The sequence below is a fragment of the Tympanuchus pallidicinctus genome, unplaced genomic scaffold (genome assembly GCF_026119805.1).
Source record: "Tympanuchus pallidicinctus isolate F22 unplaced genomic scaffold, pur_lepc_1.0 scaffold5, whole genome shotgun sequence".
Classification (NCBI taxonomy): Eukaryota; Metazoa; Chordata; class Aves; order Galliformes; family Phasianidae; genus Tympanuchus; species Tympanuchus pallidicinctus.
This window is the reverse complement of record NW_026294769.1, coordinates 57,376,967-57,403,479: the sequence shown is the minus strand read 5'-3', so window position 1 is coordinate 57,403,479 and position 26,513 is coordinate 57,376,967. Positions and strand designations below refer to the sequence as shown.

Below are 26,513 nucleotides of genomic sequence, written 5' to 3'. Positions count from 1 at the left end.
TATTCTCATTATTTTGTCTACAATGTGCTACTACATCTTTCCTCAACGTTTAGGTACCTGTATAAATTCTCCTCTAACACCTTATTGAGTTGTTTTTCTTGAAAAGAGATGTTTAAAATTTTGTATTGGCTACCAAAGCAGTCAGTTGAAATTAGCTGGCTATTGTTTCTCTCAGATTTGACTGTAGTAAATTGTGTTGATGGACTAGTATCTAAAAATTGCCTTGCTCGTTGGTGTGTCATGGAAATGAAATCATACTGCCTTTGTGCAATCATATACAGATGTGAATTCCCATCTTAATCACTTTTGAGTTCATTGTCCTTGAGGAAATCAGCCCTCAGAGATTATTGTGTTCTGTGAGCATAGACAACTGGACAGAGGAAGGAGATTCTGTATGTGCCCTCAGGAAAGACGTCAGGTGAGCTCATCGCCTTCTAGGCAGTGCGTAATCAGGAGCAGAGGGATGAGCTGGCCATGGTAGGAGTTTCAGATATGCTTGTTTTTAAGAGAAGGTTTCTCTTCCCCTCTAGCTGATGGTAGTCATTCAATCAAAGGGACAGGTTCTGAACCTGGATTAGAGACCTGACAGAGAAAAGTCTCCATGAAAAGTTTTTGTTCTTGAAATCTTTCAAAGCTTCCAGACAATTTCTGGCCGTTCTGATTGGAAAGTGTCAGTGGAAGAAAAGTAACCCAAAATCCACACTGATTATAATTCACTCTGTCACATAGCTGTCTCAATACAAAACCAGGGGATGCTCTGGTCTGTGTTTATGCCACAGCCTTGTGTCTGGAAGAAGACTGCTACAGAAAGAAGAGCTGATATTGGACAGCACCTGGTTTATGAACACTACATAGTCCTCTCTTTGTTTTGACATCTTGCTGTCAAGAAGTTCTGAGGAAAAAGAAACTGTTAGAATTTCTAGGTCAGATTGGTATTAAATAGAAATAAATGAATATTCTCACATTTCATAAAATACGGAGTTCATACTCTGTGGCATTTTGATTTAAAACATTATTTTGTTTCAAGAATGAAGGTATTTTATTGCATTTTTTAAAACAAAGACCAAGGAGGGAAAGTTCCAGAAGGACCAAAATCCATTCTTTAGGAACAACGTTATGCCATAAAAACAGTGCTAATTAATTGTGCATATTCTGTAAAGAGAACTGAAATAACAATTTGCCAAGCAATGGGTGCTGCTTAGTCAAAAGTCACTGACTTGAGTGTATATGATCAGCAGAAATCTTTAGCATGAAGACCCCTTTATAAAAGTCCCACCTCATCTAACCTCTGGGGAAAAATCAAATCAGCCTACTTATGTGTAAGGTCAGTAGAGATGTGTTGTTGTATCAGTCTGGAAACCATTGACATTGAAAGCTGGTCCCCATATACGAAGTTAAGAAAGGAAATGCTAAATTTGTGAGGGAGTCCAAATGAAGTCTGGGTGCCATAGCTTGAATGTAATGTCTAAACTTCTCCTCCCATAACTGGCACTATCTTAGATTTATCTTTATTACACTGCTGTCAGTGCTCATTGATTTTGCACGCTTCAGCTTGATGGACCATTTAATTAACATTAATCTGTTTTGAATATCCAGACTGCATAGGTGAGTAAGATACGTACACTGTAGTAGTCAGTGTCTTGTTATGTACTATCTTTATATAATTAACTACTGATGGCCTATACTGCATTGCCAGGTAACCTCCTTATAAATTCCCTGTAGTATTGGCAATTCTTATTTTAACTTATTTTTAACAGAAGGTCATTGGCAAAGTTGTAGGTGTAATTCCTGATGAAAAAGCTGACTTGTAACACCAGTCTGGTAACTGGACTATACAGCTGGTTCTTGAAGATAGGCCTTTGAATCATTTGCCATCTGGTTACTTGGAAGTTTATGTAAAATGAATTTGGTGTCATTCCCCAGATGTCCAGCCTCTTTTGCCATTTATGTTAATTTACTCAGCTTGCTGGCCAGCTCCAAAGAAGGCACCAAAAAAAGGGTAGGCTGTAGAGATCAAATTTCTGTTTCATAGAAATGATTGAAAGGTTGGCAGGATGAAACAGAACTGGCACTCTCATATTTTATTTTGCAAAAGCATTTCTTCTTGCAGCAGTCAAGGAAGGAAGGAATTTGTAGAAAACCTGAATGAGAATTTTTGTTTTACTTAAAAAGAAGCTGCAATTCCCAGAGGATATGGTGTCTGTTGGAGCAGTGGAAATGTACATTCAAGGTGAGCAACCAACATTAGCCAAGCTGAAAATTATTATAATGGGTCACAGAATAGTAGCTGCTTAGCTGGTTATATTTCATTCTTTCTTTCTTTCTTTCTTTTTTTAATGTCTTGTGATCAAGGTCAGATGGGAAGAACTAAAGATTTATTCCAAGTTGTTCGTGTATGTCTTGAATAAATTGTTATGATGGAAGAACAAGGGTTGTCTACCTTCTTAATGCAGGCATCAAGCCATACTATCTAGTTTGAGTCATTCTTTATGAAGAGGTGAATATAATGATTCAGACTTGTGGAAGGTGAAGTTATTGACTGTAAAGAACATTAATATTAGAAATATGAAAGGATTTGTGGTATGCCTGCCTATATGAAATCTAATCACTCAAATCACTGGGGTAAAAAATGATGCCACGTTTGTGATTTCTAGCTCTTTGATTAAAAGATTAAATATGGACCAAAAATTTTGCCAAGAGGGCAATTTCAAGTGTGGGAACTGCAATATTTCTGAGATGATACTTACAGCACAGGCCTATGCAAACCGTACCTTTTCAGCAGTAATCGAATGAGGCACATGCACTCTGAGGAGTTGACTCAGGAGGAAACTGACCACCCATCATGTCGAAGTATGAGAAGTAAATCATTAGCTTTGCCTCAGGAGCAGATTTCTGTTTTGGAGGGATTTTTTGTTTTTGGGGGGTTTTTTTGTTTTTTTTTTAAAGGTTTTACTATTAAGAACAGACTTATGATTCACATCTTAATCACTGCTTCTTAGAAGGATTGATTATTAAATGCAGGCCTATGATCCACAAGGTAATCTCTTCAAAATTCTCTTCAAGGCAAAAGGTCTAATGTCAGCTCTAGATCTTAAATCCCTTGATATTTCACTGTCATTTTGTGCTTCATACCGGCAAAGACTCCAGCAATAGACAAAGTTAAAAACAGAAGGAAAAAAAAACAGAAACAATGAAACAGCTCAGTGCTCCAGGATTCTGTTCTGGGAATTGGTAGCAGCCATGTCAGCAAAAACACTGTTTTGCTGGAGTAAGCGAGGCTGTGGGCAGCCATCCTTGTCCAGCTGGGCTGCACTCACTGGAGGTATTATTGTCCCAAGCTGCTCATCATTTTCCTGTCTTGCTCCACAGCTTTTCAGGTGACAAGAACCCAGCTCTGCTTCAGCTGGATATTTTGAAATGTAGCCGAGAGGGACTGAATCTACTGCCCAGACTGGGAGCAAGCAGGGAAAGGGAGGATCCCTGGATTTTTCTACCTTTAGAATGGGGATGATTCCAGTTCACACAAAGAGCAAGAAACAGCTGGGAGAATGACAGCATGTTCAAACTGCTAGGGTGACTTGCAAAATGTCTGTTTGCTTATTTTAGGGTGGTTATTCCTATGTAACAGGGAGGTTTTCCTAGTGAAAACAGGTTTAAAATATTCCATAGGCAATTGTATTGAAAGTAAGTGTTCAAAAAAGCCTGCATGTAATGAATATGCAAGAGGTTGTGCAAACATATTTAATTTGGGCTGTTGTTGCCTCTCTATGCTTTCTGAAGATAGCTTTTATATGGAATATATATTTATAATGTATTTAAAATAATCCAGTGTTTTTCTATATGAAAATGCATAAAATATCTTTACTTGCTCTGATAAAAAATGGAAAAATAAATCTCAAAACTAATGTATTTAAATTGACTGATATAAAATTGAAGGTTTATTTCTAAAGGCTCTGAACATTTTCAGCAGCTCAGACACATTAATTCATACTCTGTGCTTAACTAATGGCAGCTGCATTCTCCAAAATTGTACACTTGGTCTTGTCCTCCTACACCCTCTCACAGCCAACCAACAAAAGCTCTCAAGGTTTTAAAAATAATCTCACTGAACTGAGGGCACAGGAGACTTTTACACTGATGATTTGCTATAGGCCTTTTGTAAATCACTTTATTAAGCCTAAGACAAAGCTGCCAATGTAGAGATAAAATTTCAACTCTAATTGTGCACATGGTAATTATTAATAAAAGAGTAAACTGATGGACAGTAGCCTACTGCATATGAAGTACTGAGTAATACATACCTCACTCCAAAACTAATGCCTCCTATTTATTATTTATTTCCATGGAAACTACAACAGATACAAAGAGTACAATATTACTGTTTTACAGAGCAAATTCTCAGCTACAAAATGCTATTTTCAATATAGTCACCACCATTATCTATGTATTTTTACCAACCATGAACAAGAGCCTGCATGTAGCACCCAAAAATCTGCACCAGCTGAGGTGACCCACTGTCACCACTGCTGAAACACATCACCCACCACCTCACTGTGCTCACATCCAGTATTTGGTCTCCATCAACATTCAGCAAGCATCAGTGAATGTCAGTGGGCACCATTTTTTTCATACGGAGGAATTCAGTGACAGACTTCTCCCTCATGCACGCTTCCACGTCAGACACCATTTTGTCAGACTGCCCCTCTGCTGCCATCTGTCATGTGGCGACATGTAACAAAATACTGCTGGGAAGGTTCCTCCTCAACTGCCAAATGCCACCAACATTTGCCTGTGAAGTCGTGGACTGACACGATGAATTAGGGGGCGTTACTTTCAGAGCAGCCCCCATAGTTCTGCAAATGTCTCTTCTCCATTGCTTTTAGCATTCAGAAATAAAAGCACTGAAACAACCACAGGCATTTTTAATTAGTGAAAAATCCGGATGATTTTGATGGAACTGCTATCTGATACTTACCATCATCACTGATGCTAATTGACTAAGGCTAGTAAGAAGTTTCGCTGAACTCAATCTAATTTGTACAATTAAATTTAAGTAGCTGGGCTTGAAAACTGAATGCTTAATTGAAACTAAAAGTGTATATAGATCTAGATTGGATATAAGGAAGAAATTCCTCACTATGAGAGCCCAGGGAGAGGCTGCCCAGAGAAGCTGTGGACATTCCATCCCAGGAGGCAATCAAGGCCAGGTTGGATGGGCCCTGGCAGCCTGATCTGCTGGATGGCAGTCCTGCCCGTGGCTAGGGGCTTTGAACTGAGGGGTCTTTAATGTCCTTTCCAACCCAGACCATTCTGTAATCCTATGAATTTAAATACTGTTTTTTGACAGAGTTATGTCTAGCACAAAATACTGATCAAAAGAAATACATTGTTTTAAATGTTTAAATGTAACTGCTGGTGCAAATGATCACAGTTAAAGAAGAGGACAAAAATCACAGTTTTTCCAGAAGATTCATTTATGTAGAAATCCTGTTTATCCGCAGTTCCTACTATGTTGTATATTGACACATTTTGCTTTACAATGATTGTACTGAAAATTCTGAACAACATTTGTAACACAACCAGAAAAAAAAAAATGCTGATGGTAGAAAAAAAAAAAATAATAATTGCATCATAGAATCGTCAAGGAAAAGGCTTCCAAGATCATCCACTCCAACTGCCCACCTACCATCAATCTTTCCCCACTAAACCATGTCCCTCAGTACAACATCTAAACGTTTCTTGAACACTGCCAGGGACGGTGACTCCATCACCTCCCTTGGCAGCCCAGTACAGTGCTCTTTTGGAAAATATTTTTTTCTGATATCTTTATGTATTTTGCTGAATATATTTAAAGTTTTTCATGGGTTTTGCCCTTGGTCCTCAGCTTTGTAGCTGCCCCTTATCACTCTGTGACCATTGGTGGCAGGTAGAGCTTGCCACTGAGCCGCAGGCAGACTCCTTTGGGCAGTTGCCTCAACTTACCCTAAAGTTTACATATGTGCTGTGACTGTGCAGGGCATGCACAGTGGTTATAATGCTTTTATTTTTGGGGCATCTGTGAAGATGTTAGAGCATGTTGACCAATCTTCATTGATCTGCATTTAGCTTTAGAGTAGTTCAAGGGAGTCCCTGCATCAGAATGACATCATACAAATGGAAGTGGGGCTGTGGGATTTCCCAGAGCTATTGGATGGCCTGAACACTAGGTTGGGGTCACCCTTGGGCCAGCTGCACACACATCCCCTGTTTACAGCTGGACAGTTGTCATTTTCCTCTCAGTTAGCTTTTGGTCTTTTGTCCAAAGGAAAATTTTGGCTGACAATTTTGAGCATCACAATTAGGATCTGTACTGTTGATCACAGAGGATGCGACCTCTTTGCCATGTATCAGCCACCAAGAGAAGAAACAGCCCAATGTCACTTTGTGACAGCGAAGTAAAATAGAACCAATAATTTTACCACTGAATGGCTTCAATGTGCCAGAAATTCACCCAGAAATATCTTTTGGGTTGGAAAAGAACACAGGCTGGGCAAAACCCAGACATTTGTTAGCCCTGCTCGCAGTGAAGGATGTCCTGAATTACTCCCTGATTCTAATGCAGTGCTGCAGCTTGAGATGTGTTCTGGAAAAGGTTTGGCACAGCCAGTAAGTGAAGTCAGTTGCTCTTTCTGTCTCATGGTGCTGTTCATGTCCTCCCTGCTGCAAGCAGTATCTTGGCTGCTTCTTGCACGTTGGCCCAATATACTGGAGATATGACTGAGAGAGGAGACATCTCCACATGTGTACGGGCATGATGCAGGGCTGATTCACTATTTCATCTTCCTTTAAGCCTTACTGAATGCGTGATTTTCACCTTTGTAAATGTAGGATTTCAATTCCTTGCCCTGCTTGTGCTGCTGTTTTAGCATCGTGCTAATGAAATGCTGCTGAAATGAAAGGAGCTGCACTGTAGTCAGTGGCAAATCCAACATATGGATTTTAACTCTAAGCTATCAGTAGAACTGTGCTGATAAAAAGGGACATGGAACTAAGCAAGGGAATAGGGGAAGTAGATAAAAAATAATAGCAGGAAGCTAGAAAAATCAGGAAGAAGGAAAGAGTCTGGGAAAATTAGGAAGAAAGATGATGGAAAGGAAGAATCATTGTTGGGCAAGAAGGACATATCAAAAGTGAACTAACAGTCATGGGCAGCACAGTGGAAGATGTGGAATGCAGAAAAGAAGGACATGAATAATCTACTGCTCCATTTGCACTTCTGTTTTAAAGTGGATTTTGGAGTTATAACTTAAATCTTAAAGTTTTCCAACTGAATCGGAATCAAGCTCTCACTTCACCCTTCACATCCTATTAGGCAGTTCTTAGATCATTACTTATTTATAGGTGCTCCTAATCTCCTATCCTGACTGTGTTAGTGTTCCTACAGCTTGAGCTTCTTGAGCTTTATATATATTCCCTCCGGCATGAGCTAAACACAGCCACCTCTACATCCATCTGAAGCTGGCCTTCCTCTTCATCATGCCATTTTGAGTTTTCTTTTCCCTCCTAGAACATTTCAAACAGATTCTGTTTGCCTTATCTCACTTTGCATCATGCTATCAATTGTGTTACAAGGCAGATTCCATCTATAGTGCGCTCCCCTACTGCAGTCACATCTTACATTGCATTGCTTTCTCCTCCTGAATCTCTTCTGAATCCTCCCTTCTCCACTGAAGCCAAGAAGATCCGAACTGGTATCCTTAAAACATGTTCTATGGAATGCACGCTATATTTTTGAGAGACATGGACCTGTTGGGGTCCATGAGGCATCCAGAGGAGGACCGCAAAAATGATGCAAGGGATGGAACACCTCTCCTACAAGGACAGGCTGAGAGAGCTGTGGCTGTTCAGTCTGGAGAAGAGAAGGCTCTGAGGTGACCTGATAGCAGCCCTTCAGTATTTAAAGGAGAGCTAAGGAAAGAAGGGGACAGACTTTTCAGCAAGCTCTGCTCTGATAGAACAAGGGGAAACGGCTTCAAGCTCAAAGAGGGTAGATTTAGGTTGGATATACTGAAAAAAATTTTTACAGTGAGGGTCGTGATGCACTGGAACAGGTTGCCCAGAGATGTGATTGATGCCCCATCCCTGAAGACTTTCAAGGTGAGGCTGGATAAGGGCCTGGGCAACCTGATCTAGCTGTGACGTCCCTGTTCATTGCAAGGGAGTTGTACTAAACCACCTTTAAAGATCCCTTCCTTTATGGATTCTATGACTTTAACAGAAGAAAATTTTCCATCAGTCACTAAGCTGCATCTTTTCGAGTACAGTTTGTACATTTTCTGCTCTTAGGGCCAGTTCTGCATTTTCTTCCATGGATGGAAAATACCTACCCACAGGCATACAAGAAAACCATTTCAGACAGTGCTGAAAGCCTTCCTGAGAAATGGCCCCAATAAACAAGTCTTGACTTGCAATCTGGCTCTTCAAGTTTTTGCTTTAGGACATTGGGTTCTCTGAAACTCTACAAGAAAAGGAATTGGCAAAGGAATACAAAGGTGATTTCTTTTATGACTGATAGGGTTTGATGCTAAGAAATGGCTCGACTGCCCAGCTCTTGGGCAACTTTTTCCCACCTTTGGCCTTTCCACTGCCCTTACCTATCCAGCAGAGAGGGATTTTACTTGTTGCACATTTAATTATCTCATAGCTTGAGATAGAGGAATTAAGGCTTTGCTGTCTTCTACATCTGCTTTAGAATGAAAGGAATTAGGAACAGGCAGTCTTGATGATGTGTCCTCAGTAGTGCTGGAGAAAGGACCATCAGTGCTATAATTCACTGTTTTTGTAATTAGCCAATTACTCTGCCCTAATATATTTGATGAACCAAAGCAATCATCATCAGAAAACAAACTGCCCCACCAACTCTACATCTGGTAGTTGAGCAAATGACAGGTTCTGTCTATCACACTCCCCAAGAGAGGAAGAGCTGATCACACTTAATGAGAAATTGAATTACAGTCACAGCAGAAACTCATTTGTAGCTTCATTTGTTTCTCAACGTGTTCTTAAAATTATTTTGTTGCTTATTTAAAAGTTACTATTTCACTTCAGTGATCTAGCAGCCCAACTTATTTAAAATAGACATTTCAAAAATGATAATAAGATGGAATAACATCGTAAATATGGTTAAGGAATGACATCAGCCTTCAATACAGGAAAAATACAGGCATTGACAATGTATCTGTATGTCATCAAATCAAATTTCAGTGCTTTTAGCATAAGTAACATTATTTTTAAGCTTGCTAGAATAATGTATCTCCAGTCTCATAAGCTGGTAGAGTTTGAGATTTGCAGAAAACTGAAACTGTTTGCCTTTATAGTATTCTGACAGGAACAGAGTCATCAGTTAAAAGCAGAATATGTGCAAGCAATTAAATGTTTATTTTGTGCCAGAAAAGTTTGAATCCCAGTGAAATTACTTATTGTATCTGAGGAAAGGTGATGTTACAAACCAGCTAGCTAAAGCCTGCTAACATACTCAGTTTGTGTTTGTTTTATGTGTAAGATGAAACAATTGCATGTGCATCTTGGGGGGCAGATGCTATTTAATATTTGCCCACATTCTAGAAGCCTTGTAGAAATTTGTATTCAGGCATTAACCAAATTAAACATTCATTAGTTTTGGGAGACAGTAGGACTGCTGTGTACACAGCCTGAAACACAAGTACATCAGTGCTTGCTATGTGTCGTGGTAACACCAGTTCTCCAGGCTGACACTGTGATGAATTGGTCTCTGGCACATCATTGTTTTGTGCTCATATCAACTGGGATATGAGCAGTCTGACCCTTCAGGCTGGCCCATCACAGTCTCAGCATGACCATGCTGCCTCATGGCTGACAGTCAGTCACCTCAGACTTGCATCTGGAAGGCCATACAATGCCTACTCCCAGCTCACCTACATTAACCTTTTCTCAAGCGTCAAAAGAAATTAACGGTGGTTGTGGCACCTGCCAGCCTTTTTCTGCCCACTACATACTGCATCCACAGCTCTGGAGAGCCATCACTGGGCAGAAGTGGCACTGGGTAATGAGACACCACCAGCTGCTGCTAGGACCATGTACTCCGCCACACACTCCTACACATCAGGCACAACCACCGTTATTTATTATTATCTTTTATTTATTTTTGGGGTGTGACTGCACAAGTAGCAAAGCTGAGTGTGTTCCCTTAGAATTTTACAGAATGCCCTCCCTTCTACATATAAATGTTAGCACCTATATCTCTTCTTTGCTATTGCTACAGCTTTATTGGCCACTTAGCTAATGCAGCAAATGGACAAGCACATACAGACTTAGATGCAATCTGTCACCTTATCTTGACGTTATTTGACTTTGGAGCAGTCCCAAGGTATTTTACAGGTTTGCAAGCACTTTAGAGTTTGCAAAGTATTTGGCCAAAGTCTCCAGACAAAGATGGGCCAGTGTCTCATTTACTTATGGTAGTTTTAGAATAAGGAAACCAGAATGCAGTGGTGAGACTACTTGTCCTGCCACTTCTGACACAGCCCATAGTGTCCACAAAACCTCAAGAGGAGGAAAGAGTCCTTTCTTCTTTCTGCCAGGAGACAACTCCTATAAAAAAAAAACACAAAGCGGATGCTTTCAGACCTCTGTTCCCCTAACAAACAGAACGCATGCTGCACCCTGGGAGATGAAGATGTTAAGACAGGTCATGATCTGAGCTGAAACGCTAACAGAAAAAGCCTGCCTGTTTTGAGATCAGTCTTTCGACTCAGCTAAGCAAAACAAGGCAAATCTGTTTAATTAGTGGTAGAAGAAAAAACTGTCTTTTACGTCACATAGAAAATGCATCTGTCCCACTGAGGGACACACAGGAATGCGTGCTTTTTAATTGTTCTTTTTGAGGTTCTTATACCCAAAAGGTAAAAATCTCATCCTTCTCTCTCCTTCTTGTCCTGAAAATTCTTTAAAATTTATTTTGGCAACCAGGTGCTTGACCATATACTTAGTGGGGCCTATTGCTCACTCAGATCTCAAGAAGACCCAGCTGCTCTGCTTCACCCCATCCTTTGGATGTGAACTCTCCCTTATGGAGGCTGCCAGAAGGCATGGTTGCTAGGGGCTGCAGAAACCACAAACATGCAGAAATTTGTCTTTTCTGATTACAGGCAGGTTAGCAGGAGTAGGCAAAAATCAGCCACAGAAACTTGGCATAGATGTTCACATTTCAGATGTCTCATATTTCATGGCTTTTTCTTGCCATATGAACTCCACATGGCATTGCCACCACTCAGCCTTCAGCTGAAGGGCATCTTAGCCTTGATTTGCTAAGATGTAGAGGGAAGCAGTCCCTGCAGTGGCCACAGACAGGGCTGGAAAGGAAGGTCTCACCTTGGGTCTTCTGAACTGGTTTTGATGGTGAATCATTTGGCTTAGTGACAGTCTCTTTGAAAAGGATCTTGTCCAGCTTGTGATAGGAAGGTAAACCTGCAAAACTGCTCCAGACTGATAATCCTTTTCAATGGAATGAACAAATTTCACATGGAAGTTTCATGTTCTGATGAGATGGTTTCCTGATCTGTGCATGTGAACATAGGACAGATCCGCTGCATCTGAACCACAGCACTAGGAGGAACACAGAGCTCACCCTCAATGCCTCCTCTGAAGTTACAAGGGATGTGAAGAGAGGACAGCTGCTCCATGACACACAGCACTGGGCAAAGGCACAGGGAGGGGGCACTAGGTATCTCAGAGGGCTGGTCTGCAAACTGGAATCCAGCAAGGTGCTATGAAACTGCCTGCCTGCCTCCTTGCAGCTACAACATCTGGGCAGTATGGGTGAGCAGAGACTAGGACTCCTGCAAGGAATTCAATCCAGCAGCACAAGCACACCCACTCAGTGCGTAATGCCACTGTCAGTGTTAAGAGAATTAAATTCTTCTTTTGTTTTTCAGGGGTAAGGTGGTAGATCTAATTAGGACTTGGCCATGAAGCACCAGGATGTTATCAACAAGATCACAAGCAAAGGTACTGTAGTTCCAATGCATGTTTCTTTATATCCCAAATATTGCAAGTTTTCTCTCTCTCTTGCATGAAGTATTGTGAGCAGAATCTTTGCTGAAAGGAATTCTAACTGTTTTTCTATCAAAGACACACACTGCCAGCACATATGTTCCTGCCCAAATTGTGAAACGGAGAAAATGGAATGGGAGACAGCTGTGACTACGTTAATAGTAAATTAGCATTTTTTCTATTGGAGTGTGAAGAAGGAGGTGAGAAGCATTGTTAATTCTCAATCTCCCTAAAGAGTCTTAATAAAACTAGTCAGTTATCTTGCAACTTAACATTTTGCAGTGCTGCTTAACATTCAGCTACAGTAAGTGAAAACCAGCACTGGCTACTGTGCTGTACTTATTAAAGCTAGCAGAGCATTACAGAAAAAGATTTATGGTTACTTGCAGGGATGGAGGGAATGTTCCCAGCAAGAGGGAAAAGAAAATAATTCACAGTGCAAATGTTACTTTTATTTAGTTTGAGTATATGCTATCTATCATATCCTAGTCTCCCAGACTTAAAACATAGTTGTTTTTAAAGAACCCTTTCAGTAATTAAATATACTTTCACGTAACAATTGAACATACAGTGCAAATAAAGTTTTGTATTTTTGACCAATTCTACCAATACTGAAGACACATCCATTGATTGAAACATTTGAGAACATAAACCTCCCTAAGTAATGGCGACTAATCTCCCTATGATTGGTAAAGTTACACAGTGCTCACATGTGTAGAGTGAGATCTTTTCTCCTGTTAAATCCCCATGCGTTCAGGTGATAATGTACTCTTTTGAGTGTGGCATGATAGGTTGCTTAATCTTGGAATAAAGCACAAAGACACACAGGTTTATTGAATAACAATAATATTCCTTTAGCAATGTACTGGGTTTTATCATAAGGCAAAAACATGCCATCCTGTAAGTTCCCCAGGCTAATTGTGTGCTGAGGTATTACAGAAGTGTTATGCTTTTGCATGCTGTCAGTAGTTTTAGAGGGACAATTTGGGGGGGTTGAGAGCTGAATGAAGCAAGCTGATAAGGAGCCCAGCAATTACTTAGTTGGGATCTGCCCTTATTCTTCATTCTTCTACCTTCCCAAATGCAAGCCCTTTAAAAACAACGAATGCCAGTATATGACTTCCATACTGAAATATAAATAAACCTTATTAAGAGATAACTGTTCCTTGGGTGCCTCCTTCCACTTCTTCGCAATCAATTTCCTGTTTTTTAGGCTTGGTTTTCCCACATCATCTGCAGTTGGACTTTGTTCTGAAACTGACAGGCATGAAAGGCAGCTCCTGTGTGGAAGCAGCTATCTCGTGTTTATGCCTTTCACATACTTGCAATAAGAAAGGAACCTCTGAGAACAGTGGCAGCGAATGTTGGGACTAACGCTGGAGGAGAAGTCAGTTTTGTAATGTTCCAGAATAGGCTTGAAAAGATTCTTTTAGTAACATTTGTACCAGGCTCAAAGCTTTATCTTGTTGCTTTCTGACTTGAGCGCTCAGCCGGTATTCAGAGCTGCGCCCAATTACTCTGCTGGGAGGGGAAATGGAATTTTACAATAAGGCCTCTCTTTAGGAAAATTCAGTTTATTTACAGAGAAATCCACACAACGTCCTGCTTGTGCAGACAGCCTGTGACCACATGGCAGCCTACAGTCTACTTCCTCACATTTCCTAAGCCATCGTTCCCAGCGAGCTTCCCCTCGGGAGCTCAGCCTGCTCCTTGCCCACAGCCACATCCTCATCACCCACTGCCCTGCCCATGTGCCCCTAGCAGCAGCTGCAGCACATCTCTGCCAGCCTCTCATTCCTGGGGATTCAGCCTTGCAGCCTTCAGCTGCAGATTTAATTAATTTAATTGCTCCTTCCCTTGCCCCTTGACAAAGGATGCTGGCCTGTTTCTGGGCGCTCTCTAGGTGTTCTGTAAATGACAGACACAGGCTTCTTCCAACACACTAGCACAAATACCTTTTTCCTAAAACTCCATAGCTTCAACAGAGAATATTTCTTTGTTTTTTTCGTGTGTATGCTATCATACTTTTAGTTCCAGCAGAAAGCATAAGTATGATCCTAACTGCTCCAATTGATGTGTTTGCTGAATTTGTGAACATTTATTTATATTCACATTATACAGTGTATCCCCTCAAAATGAAAAGAGTACTCCTTTTCACAGGTGGATTAAGAAAAATATGAACAGCAAGTCTGGGAAGAAATGTGGCTGTCCCAGCTCAGAGGCAGAGCTGTGGCATGGAGCACTGCTGCTCACGTATCAGAACTATCCATGGCACAAAAAGCAGGAGCGTGAGCTATCTGATTTTATGTGAAAGTCCTTTAGATTCCAATTTCTAAAAGCGCAATCGGATCACTTACTGCCACAAAGTTTACAGTAGGTGTGAGTGTGAAGGTTCCTTACAGAAGGAAAGAGACCTCAGTTGAACAGAACACAGGAAAACACTGAAAGAAGAATTGAAGCAAATATCTGACTTGGTAATAATACTGATGAACTACATTTAAAAACATTTTTTAATTATTATTTGTAAGCTGGAAGCATATAACCTATTACTGTTTATAGAAGGAAGTTTTCATATTCTGTGACAGAATTTAAATTAAAATCCTCGCTACGGTGTCATTCTGATAATATTTTAATTCTGGGACTGTTGCCATCGTACATTTATAACACAGAAATTTTTGCAAGTGGAAGAGCTATCCATAGTAGTCAACAGACTGAGTTATGCGTGTGATACTGCAGCTATCTATTACTTTAATATGCTAAGTAGGATTTCACTGTAGCTGCTAGTATGGAAAATCTTGACTTTTAAAACACAGTATGTTAACAGATTGGAGGGAACAATCCTGTTTGTTCTTTTACACTGAATATTTTCATGGTTTGACGTTAGATATTCCCCTGCTAAGAAAACTGCTGTTGTTTACATAATGCTGAACTTGGGTTACCCTGCAGGGAGTTCATGACACACAAGCCAAGCGTTTTAATAATTGTAACAACTAAATATGATGGTGTTTAATATTCTTACATTCATAATGAAGCTCTGTTGACTATTGAGTCTGTTAACTCTTTTCTAAAATGTCTGCTGCAGTGGAACAAAATGCACCTTTTTCCTTTGTATTAAGATCAATGAAAAACAGAATTCAAGGACAGTCTACATCAGAGCTATTACCAGCACTCTACAAATTTGCAAAACATAAGACGATGGATCTGTTATTTTAGTGCTGTACAGAACCAGCAAGGTAATCTCTAAGTTCAACGTTTAAACAATAAGTACAATAAAAGCATTGAGAGATTTTCATTTGCATGCCTTTAGAGTCTATTGAAATTAAGAAACTGGTATCCATTGAAATTCAGAAACTGGCATTTTATTTCTTTTATTTATATTTATACATACGTATTATTATTTTCTCTATGTGTATTTACTGTATTTCATTTTATAACATCTAATTGCTGAAATTCTATCTTCTGCACTACATCAGTGAGCAGCTACAGCAGTACTTTGGGTTTTGTTGTGTTTCGTTGTTCATTTTTTTATTATGACAGCAGATGAATAGGTAAATTGGTTATCTAACAGCTGTTTTACACTTTCAATTTACCAGTCTTTGATGATGTCTTGTTTTGAAGGCTATTTTCCTGACTAAGACACTGTATACAACCCCTCTGTATTTTTGTAACGTGTAACTCAACTTTTTAATTTGTTGGTAATTACTCTTAAATGACTGTTTGCTGAGCTAGCTAAAGAAATGTAAGAAGTCATTCCACCTGTGGCAAAACTCAGAGCTCCTGCAGTACAATCAGTACCAGCTAAGGAGCTGAATTAAAAAATGTTCAGAGGGATATTCTCACAAGTTAAGCTACTTTGGAGAGGATGAAATATAGGTCAGATAACCTGGCACTGTAAGACTGACAGTGTAATGCTATGAAAGTGAAATGTGATTGTAAATTCCCTTTTTGTTGCAGCCGCTGGTTGCTAGTACAGCCCACACCAGGATTTAAGTGCATGCACAGTCACTGTGCTGAGGAGGTGTATGGGTATGGGCTCAGACATTTTCCTTGCCAGCCACACTGGCATAATTGTATAGCTCCCTGCAGTGGCCAATTCCGGATGGTTGCCACATGGCATGTGTGCCTGATTCCAGCTGCACTTCATCTCCTGCATTCACATGCATTGCAGTGTTTCGGTAAAGAACCAATCAAGTCATCTGGCAGGGTATTCCCATTTCACTTCCAGAACAAAGCATGCCACTTGGCACACATGAACACCTGCCCCAGGAGAGCAGCTGAGCGACCACATGTGGTGGGAGCTGTGTCCCTAATCCCTTACAACATACCTACAGACCATGGCAGGAGATGCAATATAAAAATATAAAAATATGTGTTAAATAAAATTGCTTCAAATACTGTCTGCTCCCCCAGGACTTCATGGGTATTTTGTTATTGACTTCAAATTCATCTAGAATTCTGCCCATGCTATTTCAAGGTAATTGGAAAGTTTTCTTGAACGTGTATATCAAAATTGGACTAAAGTCTTTTTCTTCTTTTTCTTTTAAATGAAGGCTTTTGCTGTATTTAACTACATAATTGTACTTGTTACCACTGTAGTATCAAACTGAAGAAGGAAACTCCTGTTGCTGCTGAATACAGGACTGGTCACCTCTCCAAAGCTTTTAAGTCCTATGAGATTTTATAGCTGTATCAAAACTCACCTGATCAAAATCCGCACTAAAATATCCAAGTGTCATATGTCTCCGCATCTGTGTCCACTGACTCCTTATTTTTAGTCCTCACCAGTGTAGGTACATGTGGATTTTCTTATTTATTACCTTAATTAAGTTTATTATAGCTCAAGATATGTTTAGCAAATTGTAATTACTAGTATTTCTTTATATATAACAATGGTTTTCATCAATCCATCTTTTCATTCCCAATTCCTCAGACATGTTTCTGGCACTCCCTTAGAGTACAAAATATAATTACAAGTCATTCAGTAATTTTATTAGTTAATTCTCAGAAGACTATGGGATCCATATCTTCTAGACTTGTTCATCTTTATATATTCTGTTTCTTAATGTATTCCCTTACCTGCCAGATCGCCAGATATAGTGACATAATCTTCATTACTTAATTATAATTATTAGTCAAGGGGTTTCTACTCTACACATACAGCTTCCAAACAACATGTCTTGAACAGATAAGCAACAGGTTTAAAAAATAAACCATTTGACACTAGGAATATTTTGTGCTGGCCATCTAAGAGCAGTAAGAGAATAAATAGTCATTTGTTATCTGGAGAATGCTGTGTAGCGAACAACAGAATAAAGGCTGTAGGTGAATCTGTTGCTGAATTATATTCACTTTTGAATGCACTGCAATTCAAAGTACTTTTTTTTCCTTCATAGGTACATGCATGCATCATTTATATGTATATAAAAAATAAAAAATGTTTGTATGTTCCTTTTGTGGGCTGGGGGGTTTTCTTGGAGAGGAAATAATAAAGGCCAGAGGGGAGGGGGAAAGCTTGAAGTTCCAGTGAAGCCTAATTTGCAAACAATTTGCACTAGTAGCTATAAATTTCACTCCAGAGATTTCCAGGTGCTTGGTGCAAGTCTATACATGGAGCATTTCCCAGGAGATGAAGCTTGATGGCTGCATTAAAATGAATCAGAGGCCTTATCTCAATGCAGGGTATTTGCATATCTCCTCTTCATGAATCTTTACTTCACGGATGTGTCTTTTTCTTTTGTGCTGCCCTCAGTTTTTTTGTTTGTTTGTTTGTTTGTTTTTAAGAATGCAGATAAATAGACTTTCTATTAATGAGTTGCAATAAATTGCAATGAATTTCTTGACATCCATTTCATGACTGTACTTGTCTTCTATGGACACGGTTCTTTAATTGAGTTTACCATACATTTGAAGGTATTCTTGAAATCAGAGTCCTTGGCACCATGCATTCCTGCTGTGGGACATCCACCATCCACATCTTCTCAGCTTACACGGAAAAGATGAGTGCTATCTCATTCTTTACCTTGGAAACTAGACTCAATAAGATTTTGGTTGTTTTTTTGTTGGTTTTTTTTTTTCAGAACACTGAGACTAACTGTGGCACACTCATAATGTTATCTCTCAATATAGCCCCCTGTCAAACAAGATCTTTGTGCCAGCTCCTGGAGAAGTCCTGTCAACAGCACTCCAATCTTGAATTATTCTTGACCTCCTTTTCCTATTTCCTTCTGTCAAAATCTAAATGCTACAGATTGTCAAAGGTCTTACGGGCAGAATGGACCATCCTGTGCAGAGCTGTCTGTACTCAGAGTGAGAATTTCACCTGGGTTTTTTTAATGGGTCACTGTAGTTGGCGGCAAACCAGAAGCTATGTGATACGTTTCACTTCTCCGTGGTGCTGGTTTAAAGAGCAGAAAATAAGTAACTGATGAGCAGAACTCTAGAGCTCACTGGAAAGTTGCCACAATATGCGGAGATTTTAATGGCCTTTCCTTTGTCAGGGACACCTTACTCCTCCGAGCAAGAGGTGCTGGGCTGGTGCCAAGCCCAGGGGAAACCAGCAAAGTCCCTGCAAGCAGCAGCAAAGCTGAAAGTTGTCTTGGTAGGTCTCTCGACATCCCAGATTGCTGGAATGAAGTTTCATGGTTCGGCTCCTATTTTCAGCAGGTTTTATCTCTTCACACAGGAGGAAATTGCTAGACCAAGACAGGGATTTGTTCCTGCTTTATGTTCATGTTCAGCCTGGGAAGCTGAAGTCTTCCAAGGTAGCAACCAAGTGAGTTTTATCTTCTTCTCAGTGTCTACAGCAGCTTCTGTAGAAAGTATTATCTGTTTAGGGGATTTAGAGATTAACAGCATGGCCAGAGTGTATACTGTCTCAGGACACACAGATTAAGTGTGAGGAAATACTGGCTTCCTCTCAGTTTTATCCTTCCAGCTCTAGATCCACAATGAATGGAGAGAGTGGCGCTGGGGAATGAAATGAGGGACGGGTGTTCACTGTCAGCTAGCTGGGTTTCTGTGACATGGAGCAGCCATCAGGGACAGGATTGCAGATAATGATGAAGGCTTTATTATTGACAGAGCCTTTGTCTTTATCCTTTTGCCCTGGACAGTAGTGAATAAACAAGTAAAATGTGAACACTGTGAAAAATAACGATGCTATCCTGAATTTTAAGAGCCTCACATGCTAGTTCAGAAGGCAATGATCCCAGCTGCCAGAATATCCATCGAGTCCTAGGTATCTCCTGCAATGCAATTATGCTGGCTCACTAGAAAAATATTCTGTACATTTGGAGCTAAAGGACAATATAATAAATGACTGCAGTGAGCTACATTGCTATTGCATCAGATTACATTTGAATCCTCTACAAGTGGATTTTCTGGTGTTGGAAATCTGCCCTTCAGGATCTCATTGTCCTCTTGTTTGTTTGCTCACGTCCTCCTTGATACTGTAATACTAGAGGAAATCCAAGGTAGATTAGAAGCAGCTGTTTCGAAACAAACAAACAGAACCTTTTGTCTATTAGTTGTAATCATTTTTTTTCCAGGGAGTAAAAGCCAGCTGTCTGTTTCCAGAGAAGCAAAACTTCAGCAAATGGTTGAACTTTTCACAAATGGAAAATTTGGAGCTAAATCCAAGCATGGTTTCAGGAAACTCTGGTATTAGTAGAGCTTCGTTTCATTCAGGGAACAATGCTAATTCCTGCAGTTTGTGATACAGCCTCTAGCTCTAAAATCTCTGAATACTGCCACAAACAACATTACAGCACCCACCTGGGGTGTGTCAAAGATTTCTACAAGCCAGACAATAATATATCGAAAACATCATTTACGATAAATAAGCAATGTTACATAGTAGGACTAAAGCTTGAAAGGGAAAATTGAAGCACAAAACTGTCTGGCACAGTGGAAAACTACAGTATAAATCAACTCCTGCTCTCACTTACAATGGATTTCCTGCTCTCACTTAAAGCAGGCATACAGAAAGATGTAAATGGAATGCAAACACTTAGGCCATATTTTACTCCTGTAGCTCCACTGACCAGATGTAAGATGTGCTGTATGTTCTCTGAAGAGAGGGTTACAAAATCTAGATGTCATAATCTTAGCCTTCTCTTCATGTTTACTTGTGTTTTAAATAGTCCTGAAGTGTAATTTCTGTATCTTCTCTGCAGTTTCATACTGGTCCAAATATACAAATAAAGGTATGTTTATATCATGGATTTAAATTAAAGTTAGTTTGGTCAGGGTAGACTAGTAGGATCTAAAAAATGCCTTTGCAAATGGAAACAAACTAAAAAGCAACCAGCCAAACATAAAAAAACACCTGCCTTTAGTTCTACTTTACGTGTTTGTTTTGCACACACTTCATAGTTAAAACGTTCACATTCATCCTGGGGTCTTATAGATCTTTACAGATCTCTGGCACTCTTAACATATTACCACAAGGTGTTCGACTTAGCTAAAAGGAGTGAGTGTGTGATGGCATTGCCAAGTGTTATGAGTCAAGTCATACACAAAGTCTTACTGAGAGTCTCATGATTTTTAAATAACCATGTGATTTGGAGAGGAGGCCCAAGACCCAGAATGACTCCTAGACTGTTTGGAATTGGCACTATTATATTAAGGTGCCCAGATTTGAAATGATGTGTATTATAATGTAAATTATAAATTTCTGAATTAGAATATAGCACATATTTATATACATGTTTATGTATGCCTGCTATCATTTTGGACCTTTGACATAATAATTCATGCTCAGAAGTTTAAGTGGAAACACGTAATACTCGTTCAAAGGCTTTTGCTCAAACCAGTCAATTACTGTGTCTGTAGTAAGCAACTGAGAGCATCTTGGAAGCTCTCTCCTTATCTTTGGCTAACCTGTGGTTTATTTCAGGGGCTACAGTTAGGTGATGTGACTGACAGCTCTCACTAACCCTCACCTAAGAAGTATCATCTCTTTAGGAATTAAGAATAGGCTTAGTCCTGCCAAATCAATTTCACTTGTGTTACGACCCAAGTTATGATTCTCAACATTGGTTCTTACTGAATGGAAAAGTGGAAAAGAGGAATAACAACAAAGTAATGTAATCCCTCTCTGAATGCCTTGTTGGGTCCTTGTTGGGGAACTTCCTCCCTCTGAAACTACCAGCTATTTTGCAGAGCAGTCACAACCAGTGCTCTCTAAAACCATGCACTGTCTGCTATTCCCCAAATTGTAACTCATATCTGTGAGACGGCATTAGGTACGGCTAAGCCAAGCAAAATCTGTTAAGAATATTAAAAGAGCAATCCAGCTACTGTGAAAGAAAAACAACATACTTCAGTTTGGGTTTTGGAGAACTGCAGAAATCACTTTTACCACATATTGGAATCAGAGTACGACTACACTCTGAAGTGCAATAAAGCAACGCAGAGCTCCTCTGCTTGAAGTTCTGCCCTCCAACTTGAAGTCCTTCACCTGGGTGTCAAGGGTGTGCACAGCAAAGGGATGATCTGGAACTGTGGCTAAAGATTAACTGGACTCAACAAAAGAAGAAAAAAAATCTCTTTGAGCAAAATATTAACACATCAGATTGGCTGCATTTTCTTCCAGAACTGTCTGCCTGTAGAGCATAGTTACCAATACAAAACTGGAGTTTACTCCGCTTTTTTTTTTCTTCTTGGATTGTATTAAAAGTAGATCACAATTTCAGACTTCATCTCTCTGTCTTAACGAGCAGCGGGGACATGATGCATGTGCAGGTTCTAATTTAACCTAATTAAAAATAAGAATATTACCAGTGTCAGTATGCGGCTTGAAAAAATAATTGCTTCAAAAATTGTGTGTAAGAAAAAATAAATTGAATTTAGAAAATGAAAAATGCAACACAAAAAGATGTACTCTTTCTAATAGCTCCTTTTACAGTAGCTAATTAGCCTCTTAGGTTTTGAAAGCTGTTTATGAAATGTTCTGTCTGTATTGAGGAGATTTTTTTATGTTCTTTTTAATCATTAAGTCTTCTCTCTTGGCTTTTTCTCTCCTTTGGAATATTCAGTTCTTCTTTCTTCCTTCTTCCCTTGGTCCTCAGGTTTGTCTGCTCTAAAACTGAAATAGCGCTAATAGTTTGGATCTTCATTCTGTGACTCTATGAATTCTGTGAATCTGATGCAAAGTTGCACACTTTCTGTGACTGGTTAATTACTCCAAATTACTTGATTGTTATATAAACAGTTTTGCCTATAAACTGTTTTACCAAGTGTCCAGACCTCAAGCTCAGGTGCTATCCTTTCACGCGCGCATGTGTGCACACAGCTTTTTGATGATATTTTCTAGAGTAATATGTATAGATGTTAAAACAACAACAACAACAAAACATGGTTTTATAAGAGATTTTAGTGACAGAATACTGACAGAAGCTTTTTTCAGGTATCAGCAAGCAGATTCTTCTTATTCCTGAGAAGCTAAATCCAATGAAAGACAAGATTTTCTTCTCAGATGTGGTGTGACTACAGGCTCTGTTATTTTTTTATGTTGTTCCACCAGTTTAGATAATCACAGCTGCTTATTTAGTACATAGTACTACATCCTGTAGCAAAATAATGTTAACACAGTCATTCTTATGCCACTCATGGGTCTGGTATTAAGGATACCAACAGAGGAACGAGGGTATCCCTTTGCTTCTTGGTCTTTGCCTGCCACTGAGCTCCAAAGTGCAACAAGAGTTCAGCTGCCCTAAGTGATAATAAGGAAAGAAGTTTTACTGCAGGTTGTAGGTACTCATTTAAGCGCTATGTTGTGTGCTGTAATTGCAGGCTGCATTAGGTCACGCTTTCTCACAAGGCTTATTCCAAACAGAAGTCATTTCCATTGGATTGTCCTTGCAGCAGCAACGTAAATGAACAAGCTTGGGCAGCTTTGCCAGAAATATCTAAAACTAGTTACTCAACAGCCATTCATGCAGCATATGACAGAAGTGCTATTATTGTCAGGGAGGGTACGGTGCCTGCGACTACAACTCACCACTCAATCTAGACAGTTAGCTGAACATAACACACTTGTAATAATATTTAAAGCATAATATCTGATATGTGTATGAGAGTCTAAATTCATATGACATACAAGATAAAACAATGACTGTTACATTAGAGACATTAATTCCTTTTAAGTTAGCTAAGAAAATTGGCAGGTAGTTCTTAAAACTTGTTGGTATACAAATCTCTTTCTGCTGCTGGAAATCCAGCAGCAGTGTTCAGACTTCAGGCGAAAGAGCTCACAAGCTGCCCACAGACCCATAGTCCTCAGGTGATAAAGCAGGGGAAAGAGCCCTCACTTATTCCAAGTGCTCTGCAACATTTTGAAAAAAACTGATGTGAATCGTAGGGACAAGGGGGCACAGTGCCGATACTAATATGCCCTACAGAATTAATTTGGGTGCAAGGCCATGATGATGCAGCTATACTGTCAGGGGTTGCAGACATACTTCCTTTGCAGTTAGCTGAGACAGTTAGCTGGACTGTTTTCCACTGCCCAGTGTACAAAATGCCCAATGTTTATACAGTCCTTAGCAAAATAGGCTAATATTCTTGATTGGCCTCAAAACAGCACAGTGATTCTAATTATAAATACCAGGGAAGTAAATGATCACAGAAGGCATTTGATGTATTTTTTCCAGCATGCAACAGCAATACCAGTACGTACAAGAGCACAATGCAATCAGATTCTGATGTATGCAATATATTTTTAACACAATGGACTTGATCCAGACATTTCTGGCACCTTCTTCTATTGTCTTTCATCACTTTGCAGTGAAGTCATTCATGTAGGGCACTCCAGACTTGAGGTGGTTATGGTCCAGTGCTGAAATTAATGTTGAATAAAAATCAAGTTAGTTAGTACGGATTAAATAACTGTTAGGCAAACAAATATTTGTTTATGTAAAGAAACAATCACTGAATAGATGAAGTAAGTCATTTTTGTGCCTGTCTTCATACAGTGTGCTGCAAAATAAATGCAGATCTGAGAGAGAGAGACCCGCTTCTTCTGCTGCCCACTCTTTTCTACTTTAATATTGTAAATAAATGATTTAGAAAGAAATAATATCATAAAGTAATATTTAGAATTCCAGTGATGTGCCTTTTATGATAGTATATTTGAGTTGTTCTTCAAATATCAGATGAAGAAACTTCAGACACAGTAGAGGTCTTAACCAAAATTAAAATCTTGTACTGAAAATATCACTGTTTCTTATGAGCTCACCTGAAGAGAGATTATGGGCAAAAAGTAATGAGGTGGGTAAAAGGAAAGCTACTCTTACTTCATTTGGCCAAGATCTACTCAACATCTTGGATTGTCCCCCATTTTGTTGTGTATTAAAATGGTTTCAAACGAGCCCGAACAGGACTTGGTGTTATAGGCACGCTGTGAGATTGTCTCCTGCCATTTCACAGTCAGAGGATGAGTAGGGAGAAAGGAATGAACTGGGGAGAACTTTTACAATGCTCAAGAAACTGATGTTAGATCTGTGGGTGGCACTTGCTAACAGCATAGTCTAAATGGACAAACAAAAGGCAGAACTGGTGAGGAAGGGATATGAAGAGAAAAAAAAGAGCAAGGATGGAAAGAAGATAGGCAATAAGTAAAGGTGAAGTGGCTGTGAAAAGCTCATCACTGACAAGAAAACAATGTTGAAAGTAGAGCTACACAGGAAGAAGCAGCACAGATAGAATCAGTGAGTTGCTGGTAATTCTTAGTCAAGCTGCTTTGGTTGCTTCACATGCCAACCTTGAGCTTCAAGCAAAAGAACAATTGACTGTTATGACAGTCTGGGTTTAGTTCAAGGTGAATCACGTGTGCAATTTCAGGATAATTTATCTTCACCTGCCTTAAAATGCCAAAGGAAAAGACACTGCCAACTTTTGTGCTAGCTTCGAAATTAATTCTATTGATAAAAATTTATTAGTAATCTTCAGATTAGAGTAAAAAAAATCTATGCAGTTATAATTGGAATTCTCTGTATATAGATACAATTTACTAAGCACTTTTCTGACACAGGGAAAATGATACCATTCCCCCTAAACATCAAAGAGATTAAGACAGACAGCTCTTGGCAGAGGCCAACAGAAGGAGCAGCAAAGTAGCAGTAAGATTTTTTTCACAGATAACTGTGCCAGGAAGGAAATCTTTCAGTGTTAAAGTTCATGGATTTGGTGAGCTTGCAAAGGGGGCTACATGGAAAGGTGTTGTTTGACATCATAAGCCTCTTGTCTGGACCTACTAACACATTCTCCTCCCTGGAGTTGAAAAATCCAGGTCACCTTGTAAGCAGGCAAACTGCTGCTGCAGAAGTTTCTCCTTCGCTCATTACATCAGTATCTCACCTTTTGCTTGCCAGGCTTGTTTAGTACTGCAGCAGGAGTCTTTTGAAAAAAACTGCTGTGCATCTTTGAAGACAATGTTAAAATTAAGCAAATTATTCCAGAGGTTTGTGTTTTGCTCTCCACTGCCATGAATGATCAACGTGGGTATATGATAAAGGGTAACCACTTATTTGTGTGAGTGACTGAAAACAGTTTTGCCAACAGGGATCTTTGGAACAGCATTTAATCTGAAAAGATAATTAATGTCTTCTTTGTTGTGCAACAGAAGTCTATGGAATCATATCGTATCACATCTCTCAGTAACACACAATTGGGTGGCTGAAATTGGGTTTAACTAGGCAGACAAAAATAACTTCGGGAGAAGCAGAGAAAGGTTATGGGTCATGTGATGCTGATTTGTTTGTTCAAAGTTGACCTATCCCTGCAGCAGAGAGTTTAACGAGCTCCAGTAAGGACTTGCACCCAGAGCTGCAATTACTGTGGGAGGGTCCAAGGTCTGCATGTGTGCGTGGGGTCTGGGTCGTGTCTGTTCGTGGGGGCAGCAGTATCTTTCTCAGAGTCTACAGATCAGACTTCCTGAGCATCCTTCCACTGCCCTATGGTTGACAATCAACAAAAAGAGGCACGAGATACACTGGGTGGAAAACAGGACATCTGAGATTTCACTGAAGAAGTTGTTCAAACTTGCAAGTAGAAAAAGAAAAGGAATTTGATGGCAAAGACATTGTGAATACTTTACTCATTTGTATAAACCTGTAAATAAAGGTTATGTTTCCTTTAAAGTGCTTTTTTTTTTTTTTTTTTTTAATGGCTTCTGAGAGGCGAACAAGCACATTGCTCACTTGATGAATTTACCAAAGCCTATTCCACTGAGGGCCATTAAACTTGATGATATCATCTCTAATTCGGGGAGTTCCTGAGCCACAGCTTCCCAGTGTCAGGCTTGTCCGGTTTGCCTACCTTCTTTGGTGACTATCACTGACACATCATCTTCTTCAAGATGCTCATCCTTAAAGCTGCCTATTTCCTGTCCCCCAGAAAGACACCCAGTGTACTTCCTTCCAAAATAAGGTAGGGGTTGAGAA

At 39.6% G+C, this 26,513-nt stretch overlaps 1 long non-coding RNA gene across 1 annotated transcript in view; it reads left to right on the top strand.

The window, feature by feature from the left end:
- Positions 1 to 24,081, top strand: part of LOC128091314 (uncharacterized) — a 30,235-nt gene extending 6,154 nt beyond the window's left edge. Inside the window, exons 2-3 of the long non-coding RNA XR_008211350.1 lie at positions 11,952 to 12,024; positions 14,230 to 24,081. This is a non-coding gene — a long non-coding RNA (uncharacterized LOC128091314). The remainder of the gene's footprint in view (positions 1 to 11,951; positions 12,025 to 14,229) is intronic.
- The last annotated feature ends 2,432 nt before the right edge of the window (positions 24,082 to 26,513 follow it).